Here is a 25,475-nt window from a genome sequence, read left to right as displayed (position 1 = left end):
TTGGATCAGGAGCACCTAATTAACAATGGATTAGTGTTCAGTGCTACAGAACAGCTTTGTAAAGCAGTGTATTTTGTAAGCAATAAAAAGTAAGACACTGTAATGTTTAACATTAATTGACTGTAATAGTCTGTCAGTTAAGAAGGTAAAATCGACCATTATGTAAAGTCAGAGACAGCTGAGATGGATGTGACACCAGGGAATATTTTTATTGTAGTCTGAGTCACTTCAGAAATTAATAGAACAACATGCCACGCATCAGGCTGCATATTCTGAACAGTAAAAAGAATGAAATTATTGTGTCTGTCATTTTTGACTGATGTAGTTATCTGTGATTTATGAAGGACTGGGGGAAAATTAGAGGATACATCAGAGACATTCTGTCAACTCAGGGAATGGTAATAAGTGCGTGTGTTTGAAAGCATTTGTGTGTTTAGGAGCGTGAACGGGGAGGTGCCTTTGCCACAGGATACATATTAGCACTTACAGTAATTGCCAGTTATCCACTGGCATGCAGATTAGCTGATAATAAGGACATGCCTTATTGTTGCTAACATGGCTCTGAATAGCATTTTCCGTAACAGTGGAAACTGCCCTGTTTGACTGCAACTGTAACTGCTTGTGGTGGGGTACTTTCTGAATCCCAGATACTAAATTGATTTTTACATTCTCGGCGTTTGATTAACTTACATTGGAACTTTCTTGTCTGGCTAGAGACGTATGTGAAATTCTTACAGGTGCATTTCGCTAAAAGAGAGTGATTAGTTGAAAGGACCAATATTTCAAAATGCACTTAATACTAACACTGTGTTTGAATTGTGACATAGCTGTATAAGAAGCCTAAAACCTGAAATTTGCAGAACAGCTTAATTGTTTAGGGTATTTAATCAATGTCCACTACATGCACTAGAGGCACTGAAGACCATAACATTTTTAGAGTCTTACAGGCACAGAATATTCAGGCAGAATTTGTACACCAAAATAAATGCCTGCTACTTTATCAACCATGTTTGAAGATTATTTATGCAACTTTTGAGTTCCATTCCTCATCCAATGGTTTGTCAGTGGTGGGTCTTAGTACAGCAGTGATTAAATATTAGTCTACACTTTGTGGACTGTCCCCATAATAAGTACTGCATGTGATAAATTTGCTTTCTGCAGAATGTAGGCAATATGGAATGCTGGTGGTAGTGTCTGTTTCACAAATGCATTTGATAATTTTCTCAGACTTTACATATAAGAGCCTGTATTAAAACAGTACTGAACAATGTACTGAATGTAGGATTATCAAAGTGCTTGTGGTACAGCTTTTTTTAGACATGCAGGACCGTCATCACTAAACAGTCAGCATTCAGCATTAGGTTTAACAAACAGGTAACTATTAGACAACATGGCAGCTCACCATAAACAGTGTTAGCACTTCAGCATCTGACATCCAACTTACTACTGTCTAGCATTTGCAATACATTTTAGTACAGGCTGATACAAGTTGATCTTTAAAAGGGTTGTAGTTTACATTGGTATTAAAAGGGCAGTAACACTATACACGTACACAGTATGTGCAGGCATTTTGCAGCTGTAATTTACATTTCACCACCTCTCATCCAGTTACTTGTGAAAGATAAAACATTGACCGCAGACCTCTGCCCGCTAACTTTTTCAAATAATATAATCAAAAAGGTCACGCGTTAAAGGGTTTTAGATTAAGCGATTGGCCGCAAAAAGTTTAACATATAAAAAGTAAAACTACTAGCAAAAAAGGTTTACGTTAAAATCTCTTTTAGAAGCAATTTTTTGCTTATAACAGTGTGTTAAACTAACATTAAGATTGTGAGTAAGCTTGGTATGCTTTAATCTGCATCTTTACTTTTTAATTTGTTTTATATTTTAGTATACGAGATTTCTAATGACATTAATTTTTTAATTAAGGCACATAAGTTAAACCCATTTAACATTTTCTCTGATTGTAAAACCCATTAACATAAAAGGCGCTCTCAAAAAGCATTAGAAAAATGCTTTGAGAGCCGCTGCTCCTGCGCGATGGCATCTTGCATTCCGCTGTTTCATGTACGCCAGACAGATACATCAGGCAGAGAAGGGGCATCAGAGCTATTAGAGAGAAAATAAATTATTTATTTTTTCAAAATTTAATATTATATTAATATATTATAATAATATAAACTGCACGTATTTTCTCCTGAATGTTGTTTTTATTCTTTGTTGTTGAATTGTTCGGGGGAACAAAAACAAACCACATGTGGGTAAATCCAGCATTACCCACACCCAGGCGTGGGTTATTGCTATAATACACATAATTTAATGGTATATGAAATTTTACTGAATGCAAAGTTACTTTTACTTGACTATCCCACTCACTTGATTTACAACTTGAGTCTGTAAGATGCACTGATAAGTCTTTTACTTCAAGATGAACAACTTTTAGGACTCGGGCTTTAACAAAACTGGGAACATATAAATGAAAATTCTGAGGCATATTGTTATGACAAGCACCAAAACCTTAACAATCACAAGGCATACAGGACTCAAGCTGATCAGAAACGGGGTCACACAGTTACACTGGTTGGGCAGGACAAGGTCAGGCACCCTAACTCAAACTTCTACCCTTGTAACTGACACTTGATTGACGCAGGTCTATGAGTAGTACAGAAACAGATTAGCCCTTATTGATCTGGTTATTCAGTTTGACTTGGCTGGTTTTCTGGAACAGTACTTTCAGGTTGATACTCATCAGGAATTAGCTGAATTTGTCATTTGTTATGCTGAACTACAGTATCATCTTTAGTTTGCACCATATAGGAATGTGGTTCAGTGCTTTTCTCCACGGTTATACCTGTTGTGTCTCACTTCTTTCTCGCCCTCTAACTTTAAGTTGTCAGCTGGACCAGGATGTGGGAGAATTACTGTTTTTGTAGAATGACATTGGTCATACACATTTTTTGTACAAAGCTTTAGGTTTTTCATCATTATGCTTATCTATATGGTGAGGCATAACTTTTGGCTCAGATTAGTATTTCAGTTCATATTTGTCTTCTAAGCATTATTTATGAGTGGCTTGATGTGGCGGTACTATGTGGAAAACTTCAATATGCAATTGGAGCATTATGCGATTAATTTATTTTAATATTTTCTTTTTTTTTTACTGCTTGTATTGCTGTTGCAGTGTCAGCATTTCATTGTGGAGAGTGAGAACTTGACATATACCTCTCAACTGTACAGATGTTCGCAGAATGTCCAGAGTTTTGCCTCATATTTTTGGTCTGCTTCTTATAAAATTGTTGTTTTCTGGCAAATCAGTAGCAGATCACTGACATTTGAAGTCAGAAAATAATGACAATTGAGTTTCAAACTTCATACTGTTCAGAAAAGTCATGCTAATGCAAAACCTGTATTTCTGTCTACGTTCTAAGTTTGTAAAAACAGTATTTAAAAGTGTCCCTATTTTTGAGCCTTTGTACCCCCATTATTTTTGCCTTTGTCCAGATTTCTTGCTCTAAAAGGTTGAGAGGTATGAGTATGAATGAAACAAAATTAACCATGAACTGGTAGAATTCACTGGACATAATCTGTATATCATTTTCTGTAACTATTTTTAAGAGTAGACCATGCCTTAATTGAGAATAGTTTTGAATCTGGTTAGCATTTATTAACTATTTGTAGCTGGTACTCAAACTATTTTTATCTTACAAGAGTAATAGTCAACAGCAACAAGGTTGTTTTTGCCTTCTAACTCATAGAGATCATTAGCTATATTTTGTCAAAGACCCTGTAGTGACAACTCTGGCATTAGTAGTTCATGTCTCTGTGATGGTTATTTGAAGTGACATTTTGACAGTAAGTTGGTAATGTTTTGGTTGAAGTTGGGCAACCATAAGGACATTTTGGCTATTTTTTCTGTATTTATTGATACCCAGATGTCCCTCATGTACATGACACAGCGCTTCTGCTTGTTGATTTAGGGCTACCGTGATCTGGTCTTGATACATGAGCAAGCCATCTTGCTTGAAAAACTGTGCAGTGACTGAGAAATTCTTAGGCTTAAACTGATTTGTGTCTAACAATTTGGCCACCCATTACATACATGTTAGCTAACAGTCATTTTGAGTAGCTTGTTTAACCAATTCTAATTTTTTGGTGGTTATAGGTCTTGTCATAATCAGGCTTTGCACATAAGCTGCAATGCCACTTTTAGTTTTAGATAATGGTTGGTTGCATATGGGATTTCTGGACACTATATAGGTTCATAGGTGTGTACTAGGCTAATACTCCTGGAACCTTTACAAGCATAGCCCATAGAAGTGCCCTGGCATCGTGTCACGCAACATTAGTTCCCAGTGCCTCTATATCAGCAAAAACAGGTTGTTAGCCCAGTACATGTATTGTTTTGACACTAAATGTACCTCACAAGACATCTGCAGCACCTGGAAAGGCCACAGAAGTACCTCACAGAGAGGATTACTGGCCTCAAACAAATGCTGTACACTGACAGTCTAAAAAAACTCCAGCTTTACTCCATAGCATATCACTTACTCCGAGGTGATCTCTGCCTAACATATAAAGCTATGTCAAACCCAGAGCTGTTGGACATGCTACACCTAAAGAAATCCCAATCCCTCCGAGCTACATGCTCTAGGGACCTAAACCTTGTCACCACAATAAACAGGACATGCTGGAGGGATAGATTCCTGTCCCAGAGACTTCCCATACTCTGGAACAGGCTACCCATCTATGTCAAGCAAAGTTCTTCATTAGCACTCTTCAAGAAAAATCTTGATGAGTGGATGGGAAATAGGAAATTCACCCTGGGGATCACTTCTGTGTCTCTGCTCGACAGTGGCACAGGAAAATAACTTTCTTGGGTGGCGTAAGCCAGGGAACCTTGTTGGCTAGGCTTACGTAGGCCCTTGGGCCGATAGCCTAGTACCTACCTATGAACCTATAAACTTTTTCAGTCTCATTAACATTCTATGACACTTTGGTGACACTTTGTGTAAATTGCATGAATTAATTAATGAAATTATTCGTTTATGGTCAGTTTGGAGCTCGAAATTCTTGACCTGCGATAGGTATATAGAGAATGTCTCACATGCCCACACACTTTCAAAGCATTTTTTGTTTAATTTTTTTTTTTTTCAGCGTTTGCTAGCATTGTGGAGCAATAACCTATAGGACTTAATGTGCTTTCATGCAGTTGGAGTAACACTGTAGCTAGGCCATAGCTACAAACATCTGCACTCACTATTGTCTGTTTAGTAATATCACAATACACTAGCATTGCATTTAATCTGATGCTGCCATTTTCATTTGTTTCTCAATGAATGTGTTTGAATCTGATCCTCGGATCTGACTCATGTCACTTTCTAAAGATTTTAGGGTACAAATCTCAAGTGCCTCCCTTACCCAAAATGCCCCTGACCACTACAATACCCCAGATCTCATTTGCCACTCTTCAAGATGGTCGGGATTGCAATTTCTTGAACTCCTTTGGGGTGTGTGAGTGAAAATCTAATTTTTTGACTTCTTTATCCTTTGTAAACCTTTCCTCTGTAATATCTAATACCTTACCTTTATTTATCTGTACTGAATTTTCTGTCATTCACACACAGACACACACACACACACACACACACACACACACACACGGGTCTACTTGATATGGCCGACATTTCAGAATGTCGAAAACCGTATGGCCTCTGACTATATGACCAACATTCAAAATGTTAACCATACAAAAAAAAAAGCACAAAACAAAACAAAATCTTACCTTCACGCTGCAAGCAGGGGGATATATGTATATGGGTTCACTTTGAAATTTCGAACTTCAGAATCTCAAACATCACTATCCTGAAGTTCAGATGTTCAAAGTTTTGAAATCTCGAAAAAAAAAAACATAAAACAATAAAACATTAGCAATCACATTTTTGCACCCTCTGCTACTTAAATATACCAACTCCAAGATCGCACTACAGTGAAGAGAATGGTAAAGTTACCATTCCGCACTGCTGGGCGATCTCAGGTGTTCACTTTTGAGATTTTAAAACTTTGAACATCTGAACCTTGGCATTGTGATGTTCGAGGTTTTGAAGTTTCAGAATTTCAAAACGGACCTATATATATATATATATATATATATATATATATATATATATATATATATATATATATATATATGAACACTTTATAATCTTGAAATACTGAAATGTCAAATTTCAGTATCTCGAGACTATAAAGCAGAATGTTGAAAATAGCGAAAGTTCATAATCGCGAATTTGAATATCTCGAATTCACGGTTATGGACTTACGCTATGTTGTTTCCAGGTTTGTGTGTTGTTGGTACGCGGTGCCGTGTGTGGATCTAGGTGTTATGACAGGTAAATGAGTGTTTTGTAAGGGTTTTGAGTGGGAGTTAGAGTATATGTGAGTATGCTGATATGTTTGATGTGTGTGTGAGGGACTGGAGAATGTGCGTGTGTGAGTTTGCTGTTGTTTCTTGTTTGCGTCATCTCAGAGTTAGTATATATAAGTAGGGGGTGGGGGGCACAGGGGGGCTTGCCCCCCTGCTTATTTGTTTATGAGTTGTGTATGTGTGTAGTTTTTTTTGTTTATTTTGTGATGTGGGTGTTTTGGTGTATGTGTGTTGTGGTGTGTGCGGCTTGTTCAGGTTTTTGAATGTCGGGGTTTTATAGTTTTGGTGTTTTGTGGATTCGCTGTCATGGTCTCGAGATATTGAAATTCGATGTTTCAGTATTTCGAGATTATGAAGTGAATATATATATATATATATATATATATATATATATATATATATATATATATATAAACAGTCTTTCCGTATTTCTTTCTGGTAGACCTTCTTCTTTTGTTCTGGTATGGATAGGCCTACTGGATTTAAAAAATACACTTCCTGTGGGCATAAGATCCCCAACTCTGATGCCTACAGGAAGTGCGTTTATTGTTTAGACCCAGCACATCTTGATACTTCTTGTGTTATTTATGAGGCCTTCAATGCGAGAGCTTTTAATGATAGGAGGAACAAGCTCATTTTGAAAGGCCTCCTTCCCACTTCAGCTTTCAGGTACTTCTTCAGGCACTCAAACCCCCTCTTAGAAATCAAAGACGTCCAGGGAGCACCATAAATGCTGTCCTGCCTGAACCTTCCTCCACAGACATTTACTGTAGAACCTCATAAAAAGTTTCCTAAAATTTTGGATCCAAAACCGTCAGATCTGGCACTGTCTACTGCTCCATCTCGTCAGCTCTGTGCTCCCAGGTTCTCTCCGGAGCCAGTGTCTCCAAGACTGAGGTCCATCTTCTTACAGGAAACACCTAAGAGGTCTTCAAGGCCACCTTCCACATCCTCTTCAATTAGATCTTCCTGTAGTCTTTTCAAAGTGAAGGCAGATAGGATGATGAGGAAATTCCTCAGAACACAGATTCAGATTGGGGTTTTGCCAGCTCCGTTTCCCACTGGATCCGTGAGCTGGCAACCTTCCTTTCTACCAGTAATTACTCCTTTTCCTATCCAGTCACCTGTTTCAGAGTCCTTGGATCTGAAAGCCCCTTGAGCTGAAATTTCAGATCCAAAGGTTACACATTCTACACCTCAGGGACAGCCAATCCAGAACAGCTTCCAAGCAGTTCCATCAAGTGAGCTCCCTGTCTCTTCCGATACATCCTTGGAACATCCCACTGAAGATGTCTCTCAGAAGAGCACATGCAAGAGGAGGCACACAGATTTCACACAAGAATCCCTCATTGAAGACACTGACTTTCATGAGGGTCCCCTAGATCTCCACCAGAAGATGTCTTATTTGAAGACATCATAGAGAGCCTTCACCAAAAAGGTGGTTGGTCTTCTCAAACCCCTTCCCAGGAGAAATTGGTGTTTTTGGAAGCCTTTGGGTCTGGCTTGTCTACATCTTGGATAACCTCTCATGGATGAGCTTATAGATATTGTCTCCTGCAGGACATTGAAGGATCCAGACTCTGTGGAACGTATTCCAAAATGCCCTGATAAAATGTTAAGTACCCTGGCTGATGGACAATACTGGACAAAAGGGCTTGCTGTAGATGCCAAGGTTGTTGCAGCAGCCACCAAAAAGGAGCTCGCTGAACAGAGCTCGACTGTTCATCCCCCTTTCAGAGAGTCTATGGCTTTGGACAGGTTTGGGAAGTGGGTTTATGTGTCAGCGACATTTGCTCTGTGATTTCAGAACTACCTGACACATTTCACCAGATACAAAGGGACTTAATAAAGGAACTCTCTAATTCTACTCCAGGGTCCATGTGTGCAGAGGAACAGAAGTCCTTTCCTTCACAAGTGGCCACCCTACAATCAATTACAAATGCATCCATGAGGTTAATCTCGCATACCACAGAAGGTACCCCAAGGGCAGATTGTTCAGGCATAGTCATAAGAAGACAAGCCTGGATGTTGTTGTGCGATGTCGCAGACCCCTTCAAGGCATCATTCATTAATGCTTCCTTTGATGGATCATCCTTGTTTGGGCCAACAGTGAAAGAGACCCTCTCCCATAATGAACAGGATGGAATGATCTTGTCTGCCATTTGAATTTATTTTTTATCCCACAGAGACCCTTTTCTAGGAACCAACATGGTTCAAAGAAAATGTGGTGCAAGAAATCTCAAGTTCCTTTCCAGGAGTCATGCGAGAAATTTTTCCCCAGATGCAGAGGGGGTCCACAGAACCAAGGATCCCGAGATTCCTTCTCAGACAGAGCCTTCCAGTGTTCTTGAAAGGTTGCCCAACTGTCCACCTCTGAAGGCAGTTGGGGGTGCTTATCCTTGCAACAAGACACCTGGTTAGCCATCACAAACTACTTTTGGGTGCAAAGGATCATATCCAGAGGATATTTAATCCCATTTTTACAGATTAATTCTCCCAGATGTTCCACCCAATCAGAGAGCGAGCAGCTCAAGAAATTGTAAAGTTGCAAGACAAAAGAATCATCCAGGAGGTCCCACCAGACCAAACAGGATCCAGAATTTGCTCAAGGTTCTTTTTAGTGTCAAAAAAGACAGGGGACCTGAAACTACTTTTGGATCTAAGCTGTTCATACCAGTTTGTGAAAAATTTCAAATTCCAGATGGTCATGGTTCAGTTCATTCTGCCCCTTCTTCAGAAGGAAGACTGGATGTGCTCAATTGATTTTCAAGATGCATACTATTACATCAAAATGAGCAAGTGCTCTCGAAGTTACCTATGCTTCTGGCTGGGAGCCAGTCATTATCAGTTCAGCGCTCTGCCCTTTGGTCTCACAGCCCCCAGGGTGCTCACCAAATGCATGGCAGTGGTAGCAGCTCACCTGAAACTGCTTGGATTTAGAGTGTTTCCCCTTTTAGACAACTGGCTCCTCACAGCACCAACCGGGCATCTACTAATTAAAGCCATCAATTATTTACTTCACCTGGCAGTCTTGCTGGGAATCCCAACAACATGCACAAATCTCATCTTCAACCAGTTCAAGTTATACATTTTATAGGGGCCTGTATAGACACAGTAAATTGTCTAGCCTTTCTGCCTCAGAACAGAATTCTTACATTCCAGACACGTCATATAGATTTTTTCCATGCCTACACCTCCTACAAGACTGGTTCTGAAGGCATAGGGTCAATGGCTGCTACTATAACTCTAATTCCCACTGCCTGCTTACACGTGAGAATTCTCCAATGGACCCTAGCGGTGTAATGGTCCTTTCATCATTACCCTTGAATCATCTGATAAAATTGTCTCAAATGTGCAGAAACTCTCTCCTTTGGTGGGTCCACTCTTAGGAAACCCCCCAGTGCCGCATTGACCACAGACACCTCTTAGTGGGGGAGGTGGCATTACTCGGGGTGGACTGTTCAAACCACTTGGTCTCTACAAGAGACCAATCTGCATATCAGTGTCCTAGAGATAAGAGTGGTGCTTCTAGCATTGCAGGCCTTTCGGAGCTTTCTCCCTCTAGGGAGTATTGCAATACAAATGGACAACATGTCAGTAGTCTGGTACATCATCAAACGGGGGGGAACCAAATCCTACCCCCTTTGTCGAGAAGCAATGAGAGTGTGGCAATGGGTGATCTCATCCAACTGCTTTCTATTAGCAATGCACATACCAGGGAAATCCAACATTCTAGCAGACAAACTCAGCAGGACCATCCTCATGAGTGGTCTCTCAACCCATCATTGGCAAACATGATCTTCCACACATGGAGTCAACCTTGCTGTGATCTTTTTGCATCTCCCCCAACAACAAATGCAGCAGCTTCTTTGCCCTCATCCTACCTCAGGACAGTCACTGAAAGATGCTCTGGCCCATGTTTGGCACTCTGGTCTTCTTTTTGCTTATCTTCCCGTACCTCTCATCTCAAATTTCTTCTGAAAGCGCTTCAGTTGAAGAGCAGAGTTGTGCCTTTCTGGCTTCAACAGGTGTAGTTTTCCTTCCTTTGGTCTCTTTTAGTACATCCTGCTTGGATGCTGGATCCCAGTCCAGACCTCCTATCTCCTATGAGAGGAGAGGTTCAAGTACTTTGAGAGAAGGAAAGGTTGGGAGGGGGGACAGCTGATTAACCATGAGAGAGAAGGGGTAGACTTTAGAGATAAAGAGATGAATACAGAAATTTGTCTTGAAACTGTTTTGAGTTTGATGTTATCTGAGGCAGACCCTGGTAAGAACATTTTCCTTTCTCAAATGATTTCTAATGATGGTGATAGTTGGCTATACTATGAAAAACCAAAATGTCTGTATGATTTTGTTCAATCTCCTGTGTCTATAAAACAAGTGATCTGTTAAATGAGTCAACGTTGCTATAAACAAATCTGCAGGCTAAGGGCAGAATAATTATTTTGTAATATTGTAAATATTAATTGTGCAGCTGTACCTGCATAAGTACGCAGTGGCTGCATTTTTATGACAATTTAAGAGCATCATATGTAAGCGGAACTTACAGAAATGTTTTTAATTATTTTACGCAGCAGTATTTACTTATTTAAGCAGGGGATGTGAGAGTATGCCATCTAAGCAATACTGCTTGTAACCTAAGATAATGCAACTGATTTTTTGCTGCTTGTTGCAGTTACATTACTTAAGGATACATAATCCGCAGACTTTCTCCATTTCTGTATCAAACACAAGAGCTGCTAATTAACAGTGTCTCATTTCTGCATTGCTGCAGTAACTGCAGGCAAAATCCATTTATTGTTTTACCACCTGCACAAAATGTATAGCCATTAAACTTGGTTACTGTAACCTTGCAAGGAAGTTAAGGTAGTAACTGTATGCATTAAATCTTGTCACAATAAACTTGCTTAGTAGAAAACTGATGTTCTGACTAATTTTATTCTGCTCTCTTTTTTTGTTTTCTGTAACACAGAATAGAGTGTTTCTTTCAGGTAATTGACAAGCAGCTTTGAAGTGACTTATTGATTCTTTGTTAATTCTTTCATTTTTCAATTCATTTTTCTCTAACATTGAATATTGCTGTAATGTTTCTGTTTATTGACATTGACAAGTACATATCAAGAAATTTATTGATTCTGTGTTAAAATAACTATTGGCTTGCTAGATTTTATTAAGTAAGAGTAGTGCAGTTTAAAGTTTTTTTTTCAAATTTGCTTTGTTTGAAATTGAATGTGGGAAATAACATTTGAAAAGAAACAAAAATATTCTTTAGAGTATGCAACGGAGTGATCATTTTTCAGTTTCATTCTTAATTTTTACAAATCAGAAGTGTAAGTGATACAATGTTTTCTGTGTTTTGTTGTACACAAATTAAGTTTCTTTTTTATGTACTTTTTCTTTCTCTGTGTCTGCCAACCATCTAGCTCCCAGAGTGTCTGTATCCACTCATTCTGTATCACAGTGTTGACAGCCAGCAGCACCGTGGACATCATCTAGCTCTCCTAGAGGACTTTTCCATCATCGGCCCTGAACTTTTTCTTTGACAGACACAAGAGCTTGCTAGGCCTTACCTGGTGAGCATGCATATTGCTGCACAGCTCTATGAAGGCTACCACATGGGTACATCTTGGAAAAGCCAAGTACACATCCCCGTTCCATATGCTGTATTCCATGCATCTTTCTCCCCAGTGGGTACCTGTATAGCAGCAAGCCAGGCCATCTCCCTTCCCCCAAGATGGATAAGCTGATATCATTTGCTTATTCTCACCCTCTGTCATTGTTTTCTCCAGTGCCTGGGTCATTATTCCTTCCCAGGCCACCTGGCTCACAGGCAAGGCTTTATTTCTTTGCACCATAAATATAAGCAGGCACAATTAGAGAACACCTAGGTTCAGTTGTTTTTCTGATTTTTTTTTTGTGAATTGACAGCTTCCCCCATCAGCTAATACTTTCACTATCCCATCCCACTAACATAACACCTTAGCAGACCAAAGGGGTTCCATCTCTTTAAATTCTCTTTACTACATGCTGCCTGTAGGCATAGGTTCATTGTGAAAAAAAGACATAAAATGAAGATACCATCAGCCTGACTAGAAATGTTTCACTCCCTGCCCTCTTGAATGCATGCTAGAAGTCTTTTTGTAATTCTGGCCCAGTCACATATGCAGGCTCCCACACATATACCTGAATCCATCTACATCACTTGGTAGAACTGAAACCCCATCTCAGTCTTGTGCTGTTTTCATTAACACCTGTTCTGCACCACCATTGTGGTAGACTAAGTTAGACTACCTCCCTCCCCCAGGATGAAGTGAGCTGGCATGGACTACTTACTACTTTGCACCCCCCTATTGTGTCCTCCAGCACCCTAGTCTGGTAGTCAAATATGGTTTGCCAGAGCTGCAGTCATGACTTCCTCTTGCTCACTGAAACTGGCTTAAAACATAGTCATTTTTTGGTCTCCTGCATTTCAAGTCCCAAGCAGTACTGCATACATGAATAAAGGACCCACTACAAGCGCTCAGAACTACAGAGCTCATATCATGGTTACCCTGCAAGTATCACTTGTAACTGACAGATTGAATGCGTATACACTTGAAACACATGCACTCATTCTAGTCTAGTTATGACCAAATAAATAAAAAGAAAAGCAATAAAAAGTGTTATTTAGAGGAGGGGCTCCTGCTTCACACCCATATTTTATTTTCTCTATATATGATCAGTGACACACACTGAAAAAACCTGTCTCAGTTTTTCTCAGGGGGACTGCAGGCTTGGAGAAAGTAAAAGATGTAACTTTGAATGATATAAAAGCAGTTGTTTCAAAACAGAGGTAATGAGTACAGCTTTTTCTAATCATGATTAAACTATGAAGGGGAAATAGGCAAGTAGTTAGCCTGAATGTAAAAGATGGACGTGATATTATCCTTTAAAATCTTGAAAAGAATAGACAGCATTACTTTTGAGCAGCATATTAAGTGCTTTCAGTACCTAATTAAAGAAAAAGAATTGTGTAGACAAGGAAAAAGGATATATGAAAACTGCAAGAACAGTTTAAATTGCCGAGTGACTGAGTACAGCAGATGCATAGTAAGAGATGTAGGGACTGAAAAACAGTGTGGGTTATGACATCAATAACAGAAGTTAAATTAAAGCTTAGGTGTGCTAGTAACAGTAAAAAGAGAGGGAAGAGAACAAAGTAAAGGTTCCCTATTAAATTATCGAATGTTCAGTCAGGCAAACAGTAGAATATTAATCCAGAAAGCTCAAAAACTTGAAATAGCAAGTAGAGTGGGACATCACCTGTGCTGGATTGTGACGTATCTGAGATTTGCTCCTTTCCCCACTGTGGTGCAGTCTCAGAGCTGGTATATATAACTAGTAGGGGGTGAGTGTGTGCAGTGAGGCTTACCCTCCTTAAAACACAGGTGTTGTGTGTGTTGTTTCTGTGTTATCCCAGGTTTTCAAGTGTTTTGTCTCAGTATTCACTCATCTGAGTGTTCAGTCATTTCATACGGATAAAAAATAACATGGTTATAACAGCTTGTGGAGCAATGTGTGCTCAATGGGGCAGTATTGATGAAACCATAATTTTCTTCCAAGAGTGGCAATTGTCTATATATAATAGAGTTGTGATATGCAAAATTTGGCATGCACCTCCATAAATTCTCTTTTCAGGACAAAGTGCAACCTATTCCCACAGATTTCTTTATCTGGTAATGAACTGTTCACCTACTACAAGTTCTGTTTATGTGCATGATCTGACATTAGGAGACTGTGCATCTCCAGTGTTATTTAATGTGGGTTTGAATGAAGATAAACAAAGCACTGAAGAGCTACATTTTTTGCTTAATTATCTTGCATAGCTCTCCTTATATCTCTAAGAATCATTGCCACTGGGGTCCTACCATTGTCACTATGTACAGAAGCTTGAACTGTTAGACTGGGTGCTCACTGTAGTTAATAAATGAGTTTTTGCAAATGTGAAAATTGCTATAACAGGTTTTGCATTACCATGCATTTTCTGAGGGATATGCCTGTAATCCTCAATAACTTGCCAGAAAAAAATAAGTTACATACTCACCATAATGTTCCATGTTTGTTGTCCATCTCGCCATTCATTCTTACTGGTTGGGTTTGGAGCTGATCCTTGGCTCCAACTTGGCCACATACTATAGCTCGGAGTCTTTCACTTGGCTCGTGGATGAACAGCTATCCCATCATGCAGTGCGTGATTCCCCAGATCTTGTTTGCTGCTAACCATAGCCATATGTGTACATTAGTCGTATAATAAAGGATACTTAAAGGGAAGAAACCCAAAGGAGCTCCTAGACCAAGGAAAGAAATCCTCCAGGTTCTCTAAAAGTCTTAGGTAGAGGGAAGGTGGGAGGGATCTTAAGAATGAATGGCAAGATGAACAAAAAACATGGAACGTTATGATGAGTACATAACTTCTTTATGTTATGTTGTCCTATCTCGCCTTCATTCTTACTGGTTGGGACAGCATCCCTAGCACCATATTCCTAGGGTGGCTCATGGGAGTACACTTTTCAGCACAGTGGAACCATAGGAGGCCCTGTCCCTGGATGCCAGATCCACTTTGTAATGAGTGATAAAGTTGTGAGGTCTTGACACATAGCAGTGGCACAAATACTGTCCATTGATAATTTAGCTAGATATGCAGATGATGTTGCCATGGCCCTAGTAGAGTGATCCTTGACTTTGAAAAGGTAGTTGTTTGTTATTTGAATTGTAAATAAAGGTAATACAATTTGAGAGCCAGTTTGAGAGTGAGACTTTAGAGACTGGCATGCCTTTTTTGACTTCTGAGAAGGACACAGACAATTGATCAGACTTTCTGAAATCTTTGGTCCTATGTAGATAGAAGTGAAGTTGTCTATGCACATCTAACTGGTGTAGTTTGTATTCTGCCTTGTTGCCATGATTAGGGAAACACACTGGCAGGTCAATAGATTGGTTTACGTTATTGTGTGAACACACCTTAGGTAAACAAGATGGGTTTGTCTGGAGAGATACCCTATCCTTATGGAAGATTAAATAAGTAGGTTTGATTGATAAAGCTTGCAATTCCGAAACTCTTCTTGCAGAGGTAATGACAACTAAGAAAATTGTCTTTAAAGATATAAATTTGAGGTCACAAGATGCTGAGGGTTCAAAAGGAGGCAAGGTCAGGTATGTTAGAACAAAATTTGTTAGAACAAAATTCAAGTCCCATGGTGAGAGTGGTACTTTAATGGGGGGGGTCTTAATAAGCAGGTACCTTTTAGAAAGGCTTTACATAATCTGTGTGACATCAAGTTCGAAGTGCTGTCAGCTATATGAAAATTTGAGATTGCAGCTAATTGCTGCTGAACCCTGTTGAAAAAGCTCTGATAGGAACTCAAGAATAGAAGAGATCGGAGCAGAAAAGGGATCGATATTTTTATTCTGCGCCCAGATTGTGAACCTTTTCCATTTGCTAGAGTATAGTCTCCTAGTTGTAGCCTTCTGCGAGGATATTAGGATGTGTTTAACTACTGGCGTAAAATTGTGAACCCTGACTAAGTTGGGAACTGGACCAGCCATGCTTTCAAATTGAGGTTTTGGAGGGAGGGGTGGAGGGTTCCTGACATATGAGTCAGAAGGTTGAAACTAGGTCCAGAGTCCATGGTTCCTCCTGAAGATGTGGCCAGAGGAACGGAAACCAAATCTGATGAGGCCAGTATGGAGTGATGAGAATTATCCTGCTTCCCAGTGAGTAGGCATTCTGAATGACCTGTGCTATTAGGGGAATGGGGGAAATGCATACATTAGTCCCGAGGGCCAATCGTGAACAAGAGCATCCCTGGGTGACTCCCCCAGAAGGGGGATTAGGGCAAAATAGCTGCTGCATTTGGCATTCATGGGAGTGGCAAATAGGTCGCAGCAAGGCTGGCCCCATTTCCGGAATATCTTTTCTGCTATCTCTTTTTTAGGGACCACTCGTGAGGCATCAAAATTGCTCTGCTCAGTCTGTCTGCTATCACATTGAATTTCCCCAGGATGTGCGTTGCTGTCAGAAAGTGGTGGGAAGAGATCGCCCACTGCCATACTCTGAGAGCCTCTTGGCAAAGGGGGTAAGACTTGGTTCCTCTTTGCTTGTTTATGTACCAAACCACCGATGTATTTTCTGTCTGAATTGCAATTGTTCCTAGTGGAAGAGAGTCCTGAAGTGCTTGCAACGTCAGGAGCACTGCTCTCATCTCTAAAAAATTTATATGAAAATGGGTCTCGTGTTCCTATCTTGGACCGTCCTCCCCAGATAATGCCCCCACACCCTATCTGGAAGGCATCCATGGTCAGTGTTGCAAGAGGTTGTTGTGGAGTAAAGGGTCGACCTAACGTGACATGACTGGAAAGGAGACACCATCTTAGATCCTTCTTGCATGACTCTGTAATTCTGATCTGGTGGGGCATGGGAAGTTCTTGTAAGGACCACTGAGAAAAGAGAAGCCACTGGAGAATTCCCATGTGCGTCCTGGCTAACGGAACTAGGGTAATCATTGATGCCATCGTTCCTAGAACTTTCAAGAATGTTTTCACTGTTACTTTTATCTTTGGCAGGCGATCGGAAATTTGTTGTCTGTGTGCCAAAACTCTTCCTGCAGGTAATTTTGTGATCATATAAATGGTGTCTAATTCTGCCCCTATAAAGGTAATATGCTGACATGGCAGATTTCTCTAAGTTTATTGTTATCCCTAATTGAGAACAAATTTGTAAGGTTTGCTCTCTTGACTGTTGTAGTAGATGCTTGGTGGTGGCAGTCAGGATCCAGTCATCTAGATATGGAAAAACCTGGATTCCTAACCATCTCAAGTGACCCATGACTACTGCTATGCATTTGGTGAACACTCTGGGGGCTGTAGTGAGACCAAAAGGCAGAGCTCGAAACTGATAATGAATGGCTCCCAGCCAGACGTGTAAGTGACTCCTTGATGCTCTGTCCATTTTTAAGTGGTAGCACGCATCTTGGAGGTCTATTGAGCATATCCAATTGTCTTTCCCTAAAAAAGAATTGATTGCAGTGTCACTATTCGAAACTTGGACTTCTTTAAAGATTCGTTTGGTTCGCTGAGATCCAAATTGAGCCTCCAGTCCCCTGTTCTTTTTGGCACTAAAAAGAATCTTGAGTAAGTTCCGAATCCTATTTGGTCTGCGGGAATTCTTGGATGACTCTTTTGTCTAGCAGCTTTTGAATCTCTATAGTTGCCTGTTCCCTTAGACTGGATGGAACATCTGGGATCCTTCGGAGGTTTGGGACGGGAAGAGAAAAGGGTATGGAATAACCTTTGGATATTATACTTTGTACCCAATTGTCTTTTGTGATATATTGCCAGGCTTCTGGATACAAAGATAATCACCCCTGACTGCCTCCAGAGTAGGACAGACGTACCTCCTTTCAGGAGCGCTGGAAAGGTTGGCCGCAAAAGGAATCATGGTCACCTTAATTTTGTGGACCCCCTCTGCCTCGTGGACAGCGTCTACCATTATTGCCTCCCCCTCTGGCCCTGGGGAAGGGTTCACCTCGTGCATCCTGAAAAACTCCCTGGGATTTCTTGATCCACATTTTTCCACTTTTCTGACCCTTAGGATAGGGTCTGGAAGGGATGGAAAAATGCACTCCCCATGGCAGAGAGAGTTTTTCCTTCCTGCTTGCATCTGGTAAGTGTATCTTTGACTTTTGGTCCAAAAAGTGAGGGACCGTCAAAAGGGGCATTGACAAAGGTAGACTTGCAAGGTTTTGCAAAATTACACAAACGCATCTAGGAGTGTCTCCTTAGGGAAACTCCCAAACCTGATGCCCTGCTCACTCCATCCACTGCATAGGAAATCAGTCTCATGGAGGAGTTAACTATGGAATTTAAGGTGGATAGCTGAGAGGTCACTTTGTCTGAAACCCCTGCAGCTAGTGAACCTTGGAGAGCATCTCCTAACTCCTTCAGGTGATCTCTTTGCAGACTAGTGAAGTGCGTAAGGTAGTTCAGTGATCGAAGGGTAAAAGTCGCTGACAAGAAAATAGGCTTCCCATATCTGTCCATCGTTCGAGACTCCTTGTTCGGTGGATGGACAGATAGATGAGGACATTTCAGAAAGTTCCTTCTTGGTGGCTGCTGCCACCACCGTAGCATTTACAGGGATGCCTTTATTAAGAAATTCTTTTTTCACTGGAGCTGTTATGAATTTATTTGGTCTCCTAGGGAATGGGTCCATAGTGTCTGATGACTCCCATGCCTTTCGACTAACCAATTCCATTAGTTCATCAAACGTCAGAGATACCCAGGAGGCTGAAGGTTGAGATCTGAAGGCCTTCAGGTACACCGACTCCTCATCAAAAGGGTTAATGGGCTTCCAGCCAGCTCTCTGTTTCCGGATTTGTAAGATATCTGCAAAAGAGATATCTTCAGGGGGTGACCATGGGGACCCCTCTGACTCCTCGAGGTCAGTGTCTGAGATGACTGACTCATCTGGTGAGTCCAGATGCTTCCTCTTGCATGTTTTCTTCTGAGGAACCTCCTCAGAAGGATATTCCGGGGTGGTCTCGGGAGAGTGGGACTCGCCCAATGGGGCTACCTGAGGCCCTGAATCTCTGTTGTCCTAAGGATGGGATGGTGTCAAGACAGATGCCAGTGCCTTAGGGGGAAGACTACCAGTACCCTTGTGTAGAGCTGTAGAAGGGGACAGCACACTCCTTATCAGCTCGAAAGCAGGTCCCAGGCTCTGAGAATGCCTCCCATTCTGAAATAATAGAAGAAATCCCTGGCTCCAACCCTGATGTAGGAGCCGAGCTCACCTGTGCCAAAGCCCCGAGAGGTAAGCTCGGAACCAAGGAGACTCAGGTCCGAGCATCCCATCCCTCAGAACCGACCAAAGAGCTTCGGCTCCTAGACACCTCGGAAGGGACCGAGGGTGTGAGAGCAGACAGCGATTCTGAAATCTCCTGGGCAGGTCTCAGAACTGAAGATTCTACATCAAACGGTACCTGGCACTCCAGCTAGGAAGATCCATCTTGGCTCGACGTGGATGAAAGAGTCTTAGTTGGCTCCAGAACTGGTTGGGTCGGGGCTGAAAATAATATAGCCAGTGCCGGTGACTTCAGAAGTGTGCGCACCACCCTATCCACATCATCATCCAATAAGCTTCTAGAGGACCTGGAGGAAAGGGTGGGTGAGCGAGATCTCTCCAAAATGGGAGATCTCAAGGTAGGGGAGACCGGTATTAACTCAGTGGACCGGTTCCGAAAGCTAGTCTTTTTTGGTTCCAAAAGCTGTGGAGCTGAAGGACTTGACTTGTCCAATTCAATGATCTCTCTCGGTTCCGAGTCCTGTGGAGCTGAAGAGATTTATTTGTCTGAAATGTTTAATACTTTCTGAGGTGGTTCTGAATGAGCAGATGAGGAGGAAAAGGAAGATGGTCTGTTTGAAGGCTTGTCACTTACTGAAGAAGGGGACTTGGGTTTAGAAAAGGTACTCTGGCTTTCTAAATATTCAGAAAATGGGGTTTTTAGAAGCCCTCTGACTATTCCTGCAATATGTGGGAACTAAAAGAGTGATAGAAGGTGCATGACTTCTGCAGGTGAATGGCCCCCAAACAATAAACACATACAGTATGACCATGAGTTAATGACATTTTTTGTGAGCATTTCTGACACTTTTTTAAAGCCAGATGGCTTTGGTTCCTTCTCTCTACTTTCCTTAGACATCATAAGAAGGAAGCACAAACTACAAACACTATAAATGTAAGGCACCAACTATAAGAAATACTATAAGTAGAAAAAAAAAACCAAACACTATAGATATATATATATATGTGTGTGTGTGTGTGTGTGTGTGTGTGTGTGTGTGTGTGTGTGTGTGTGTGTGTGTGTGTGTGTGTGTGTGTATAGAACACACTATAATAATATAAGCACACAGCACATCTATTTGAAGAATATATATATAGAAAAAATACAGCTTTGCCCTCTAAGTTAAAAGGGCGCTAGGCCCTCTAACTTAAATGGACCTAGCTCTGCTATTAAACAAGGAAAAGCAAGACAAACAGGCCAAGGGAACAACATTTAGTTAAACCCTCTAACTTAATCAGGCACTTGGCTCTCTAACTGAAGTGAGCCAAGAATCACTGACAAAGAAAATACACACTAGACAAACGGACTACACTAATGTTTTTGATGGGTCTATATTAGAACATCAAAGTTTCACAACTTCGAAAGTTCTAATATCGACCTATATTCAGTGAAAGCTGACAACATCGAACATTCAGAACAGCGAATTTTTTCCTAGGGAAAATATTCGCTGTACCGAAACACATACACACAACACAAGCACACCAAACAAACAGCAATCCACACACATACACCTAAAATGTTACCTCTAACCCTACACTAAACTGTTCAGTGATCGAAGGGTAATAGTCGCTGACAAGAAAATAGGCTTCCCATATCTGTCCATCGTTCGAGACTCCTTGTTCGGTGGATGGACAGATAGATGAGGACATTTCAGAAAGTTCCTTCTTGGTGGCTGCTGCCACCACCATAGCATTTACAGGGATGCCTTTATTAAGAAATTATTTTTTCACTGGAGCTGTTATGAATTTATTTGGTCTCCTAGGGAATGGCTCCATAGTGTCTGATGACTCCCATGCCTTTCGACTAACCAATTCCATTAGTTCATCAAAAGTCAGAGATACCCAGGAGGATAAAGGTTGAGATCTGAAGGCCTTCAGGTACACCGACTCCTCATCAAAAGGGTTAATGGGCTTCCAGCCACCTCTCTGTTTCCGGATTTCTAAGATATCTGCAAAAGAGATATCTTCAGAGGGTGACCATGGGGACCCCTCTGACTCCTCGAGGTCAGTGTCTGAGGTGACTGACTCATCTGGTGAGTCCAGATGCTTCCTCTTGCATGTTTTCTTCTGAGGAACCTCCTCAGAAGGGTATTCTGAGGAGGTCTCGGGAGAGTGGGACTCGCCCAATGGGGCTACCTGAGGCCCTGAATCTCTGTTGTCCTAAGGATGGGATGGTGTCAAGACAGATGCCAGTGCCTTAGGGGGAAGACTACCAGTATCCTTGTGTAGAGCTGTAGAAGAGGACAGCACACTCCTTATCAGCTCGAAAGCAGGTCCCCAGGCTCTGAGGATGCCTCCCATTCTGAAATAATGGAAGAAATCCCTGGCTCCAACCCTGATGTAGGAGCCGAGCTCACCTGTGCCGAAGCCCCGAGAGGTAAGCTCGGAACCAAGGAGACTCAGGTCCGAGCATCCCATCCCTCAGAACCGACCGAAGAGCTTCGGCTCCTAGACACCTCGGAAGGGACCGAGGGTGTGAGAGCAGACAGCGATTCTGAAATCTCCTGGGCAGGTCTCAGAACCGAAGATTCTACATCAAACGGTACCTGGCACTCCAGCTAGGAAGATCCATCTTGGCTCGACGTGGATGAAAGAGTCTTAGTTGGCTCCAGAACTGGTTGGGTCGGGGCTGAAAATAATTTAGCCAGTGCCGGTGACTTCAGAAGTGTGCACACCACCCTATCCACATCATCATCCAATAAGCTTCTAGAGGACCTGGAGGAAAGGGTGGGTGAGCGAGATCTCTCCAAAATGGGAGATCTCAAGGTAGGGGAGACCGGTATTAACTCAGTGGACCGGTTCCGAAAGCTAGTCTTTTTTGGTTCCAAAACCTGTGGAGCTGAAGGACTTGACTTGTCCAATTCAATGATCTCTCTCGGTTCCGAGTCCTGTGGAGCTGAAGAGATTTATTTGTCTGAAATGTTTAATACTTTCTGAGGTGGTTCTGAATGAGCAGATGAGGAGGAAAAGGAAGATGGTCTGTTTGAAGGCTTGTCACTTATTGAAGAAGGGGACTTGGGTTTAGAAGAGGTACTCTGGCTTTCTAAATATTCAGAAAATGGGGTTTTTAGAAGCTCTCTGACTATTCCTGCAATATGTGGGAACTAAAAGAGTGACAGAAGGTGCATGACTTCTGCAGGTGAATGGCCCCCAAACAATAAACACATACAGTATGACCATGAGTTAATGACATTTTTTGTGAGCATTTCTGACACTTTTTTAAAGCCAGATGGCTTTGGTTCCTTCTCTCTACTTTCCTTAGACATCATAAGAAGGAAGCACAAACTACAAACACTATAAATGTAAGGCACCAACTATAAGAAATGCTATAAGTAGAAAAAAAAAAAACAAACACTATAGATATATATATATATATGTGTGTGTGTGTGTGTGTGTGTGTGTGTGTGTGTGTGTGTGTGTGTGTGTGTGTTTGTGTGTGTGTGTGTGTAGAGCACACTATAATAATATAAGCACACAGCACATCTATTTGAAGAATATATATATATAAAAAATACAGCTTTGCCCTCTAAGTTAAATGAGCGCTAGGCCCTCTAACTTAAAAGGACCTAGCTCTGCTATTAAACAAGGAAAAACAAGACAAACAGGCCAAGGGAACAACATTTAGTTAAACCCTTTAACTTAATCAGACACTTGGCTCTCTAACTGAAGCGAGCCAAGAATCACTGACAAAGAAAATACACACTAAGATGGACTACACTAATGTTTTTGATGGGTCTATATTAGAGCATTGAAGTTTCACAACTTCGAAAGTTCTAATATCGACCCATATTCAGTGAACGCTGACAACATCGAACATTCAGAACAGCGAATTTTTTCATAGGGAAAATATTTGCTGTACCGAAACACATACACACAACACAAGCACACCAAACAAACAGCAATCCACACACATACACCTAAAATCTTACCTCTAACCCTACACTAAACTGTACATACTCCACTAACTATCCACTTACCTTAACCCAAACCCTAACCCTAAGGTCCGTCACTATCGCACACTCACCTCACCTGCGCCCTAACCCTAATTCACCATTGCACACTTACGTGAACCTGACCTGTAACGTTCCACCACAGCGCTGAAAATAGTGAAGTGACAGAAACGGACAACCAAATTCTTTCCCTAGGAAAAAATTCAGTTTTCTGCAGCTTCGCTATTCAGCGTTCGCTGAATAGGGGTTGATATTAGAACATTCGAAGTTGTGAAAATTCGATGTTCTAATATAGGCCCATTTTTGATGGGATAGAAAGGAAGAAAATAGGCCTTGCGACTAATACGACGGCCAACTAAGCAACCATCACGGTAGTGAAAGATTAAACAGCACACACAACAACAGCAGAGAGAAACTATCTATATAAAGGACCTATAACTACTTGTAGACAAAAAGAGTTAGCAAAAACAGAAGAAATATAAGTTTTTCAAAAACTTAGCCACAGCCAAGGAGAAGAGCATCCGATCTTGTTAAGATTTGGGGAATCATGCACTGCATGATGGGATAGCTGTTCAGCCATGAGCCAAGTGAAAGACTCCGGGCTATAGTATGCGACGAGTCAGAGTCGAGGATCAGCTCTGAATCCAACCAGTAAGAATGAAGGTGAGATAGGGCAACATAACATCTATGCATTTTACGGGGAGAAACAAAAAAATATGAGGCAAAAAAATGGACATTCTTCCAAAATCTGGGCATTTGAGAGGCATGCTTAAAAGGCAGCTCATTTTCACCACCTGCTGTTTATCCACCGATGTAGACTGCACACTGCCTGGAGGAGATCCCTTTTGTCACTAGGTCTACACTGTTACATTACATTACAGAATGACTAGCTGATTTATAGTTGCTGGTGTTTGTCACTGGCCATGTGGATAATGCATATGAGTTCTGAATGCCAACAAATATGATCTAGTGATTTAACACACTTTACACCCACCAAATGGTCAATCCCATTCTCACACAGTTGAAAGCCTCACATTGATTTAGGGCTTTTGTTTTTATCAGTAACTGGTAAAAAAATCTGAGTTTTGTTAGGAAACAGGTGATTGTTTTCATTTTGTTTAATTTGTGCTTAATTGTGAAACATGTTTGCTTTATTTTTCAGGTGCCATGGCTATCCTAATACCTCGCCTGGATTTGGTGATATCTTTCGTTGGAGCTGTCAGTAGCAGTGCATTGGCACTGATCTTTCCTCCTTTTGTGGAAATTCTCACATTTTATGAACACAGATTTAGTATATGGATGATTTTCAAGAACATTTTCATAGCGCTGTTTGGAATCCTTGGCTTTCTAGCTGGAACATATGTAACTGTTAAGGAAATGATTAACCCTTGCTCTCCCCTCACTGTTATTGCAACAAAAGTACCTTACCTGGTGATGAATGCTTCAAGTTTAGACAGTTTTTCAAATGATATATAAAGCAAATAGTGTATTGATGTAGTTACTGTAGTTTTATAAAATCATACTAGGTACATATCTATCAAAATATTTCTATTTATTGAAGTTTTTTTTGATAAAGCCGTTATATATTTTATAAAACACATCTAACATATACTGTCTGTGATTTCCAGTATTCATCAAATGTTACTTGTAAGAAAGGCTTGTACGACCTATCAAGCCTGTTTAATAAACTGACAACATTTATGACTGTAGTGTCTGTTTTGCTTTCAGATTAATAATTTCTTTTGTCACATAATGTACCAGTTTGTACGATGTATTTTTGAAACAAACATCCTCAGTTTTTTCACTTCTTCCTCTTCTCATGAGAAGATTTAAAACTTTTATTTTGAATAATTTCTGATAGCCACCCTCATTTTGAACTGTTCTAGTCTGACATTATTATGTCTGGTTCCTTTGTGTTTTTGGTGCCAAAAGATGTTATCTGCCTATATTCAATTCATGCCCTTAAAGTAGTCCCTCTCATATTTTTTTAATAATTTTTAACCAAGGCAAAACTTGCTAGTTTAAGAATTAAACCAGGAGCAGTATCTGGTTAAGTGACATGCTCTGAATCGCACAGTATTTGGGTGGAGGTAGAACAAATCAAACCAAGGGCTACATGGTTAAGCTTGGTAGCAGCCTATAACCCTGCATTCCACTGCATGTTCCTGTTACTATCCCAGGGAGTGCACGATCATTCTCCTAACTGCATACTTACATTTTG

At 40.9% G+C, this 25,475-nt stretch overlaps 1 long non-coding RNA gene across 1 annotated transcript in view; it reads left to right on the top strand.

Annotated features, from left to right (window-relative positions):
* The window catches only part of LOC122802538, a 503,825-nt gene extending 478,870 nt beyond the window's left edge, over nt 1-24,955 (top strand). The window contains exon 2 of the long non-coding RNA XR_006364956.1: nt 24,417-24,955. This is a non-coding gene — a long non-coding RNA (uncharacterized LOC122802538). The remainder of the gene's footprint in view (nt 1-24,416) is intronic.
* The last annotated feature ends 520 nt before the right edge of the window (nt 24,956-25,475 follow it).

The sequence above is a fragment of the Protopterus annectens genome, chromosome 5.part0 (genome assembly GCF_019279795.1).
Source record: "Protopterus annectens isolate FY-2018-M chromosome 5.part0, PAN1.0, whole genome shotgun sequence".
NCBI lineage: Eukaryota > Metazoa > Chordata > Ceratodontiformes > Protopteridae > Protopterus > Protopterus annectens.
The sequence above is the reverse complement of the archived record's forward strand: the minus strand, read 5'-3'. Positions and strand labels throughout refer to the sequence as shown.